The sequence below is a fragment of the Mastomys coucha genome, chromosome X (assembly GCF_008632895.1).
Source record: "Mastomys coucha isolate ucsf_1 chromosome X, UCSF_Mcou_1, whole genome shotgun sequence".
Classification (NCBI taxonomy): domain Eukaryota; kingdom Metazoa; phylum Chordata; class Mammalia; order Rodentia; family Muridae; genus Mastomys; species Mastomys coucha.
In genome coordinates this window covers 103435456-103436380 of record NC_045030.1, presented here as the reverse complement: position 1 = coordinate 103436380, position 925 = coordinate 103435456, and the positions used below count along the sequence as shown (strand labels likewise).

Here is a 925-nt window from a genome sequence, read left to right as displayed (position 1 = left end):
GGAAGACTTCAAGCAAAACACAACACTGCCATGTTTCCCCTCAGCAACATAAAGACAATTAGTCACAACTGAATTTTCTTATTGTGTCCTTTTCCCCACACTGTTTTCCATTCTAAAAAACAAGCTAGTGACATTTCCCCCTACAGTATTTCAAAGGACAATCCTAGACAGTAGCTATTTTTATGTCCCTTAAAAAAATATGTATTTTGCTTATTCTTAGGTTTTGGTGAATGGACGTTAATTTTACCCTGAGGATTAGATGTCACAACAGCACTGGGGATGAATACCCTACCCTAGCCTCATTTTTTTTTTTTTAAGTTACATGTCTCACCCATATTTTCTTCTTAATATAAGTTCTTAAGTGTTACTTTTAACTTGGGATCTCTACTCTAGTTATAAAACTAGAGCTTTCTCCTTCTGGCTGAAAATTCTCCTAAAGATAAAAAATGCTACCTCCCTATCCTTTCACCTTTGCTTTTTGGAGGATTGAGAAGGGAAAACACAGGGTTGTGGAGAGCATAATCATTATGGACAAATACTATTGAAATGCCATTGCCTCCCCAGAGGGATGACTGTGATAGTCAAATGTCACTAATTTTCTCTAATGACAGGGAGCAAGTATTGGAATAATAAAAAAATGTTAAGAGAGCAACCACAGCTGAAAACAAACACCGTCTCCCAGTCCAAGATTAAAAGTGGAGTCCTCATTTCCTTCAAGCTCGCGCCTCCCTCCGCACCAGCTAGCTGCTCCCAGTGGTTGCCCACCAGGGCTTACTGGTCAGCGACATTAGACCTTAAACTGGGATCCTTACATCTTTTCGGGTTTTGACGCTGTTGCAGATTTGCATGCTGCTTCTGCATTTGTGGCCACCTGCCGAAACGGCGATGAGGGTTTTGGCCACTTAGTGGGGGGAGGGTCGGGGGG

The 925-nt window shown here is 41.6% G+C and overlaps 1 protein-coding gene across 1 annotated transcript in view; it reads right to left on the bottom strand.

Annotated features, from left to right (window-relative positions):
• Positions 1-925, bottom strand: part of Cdx4 (caudal type homeobox 4) — an 8471-nt gene that overhangs the window by 5956 nt on the left and 1590 nt on the right. The window lies entirely within an intron of this gene.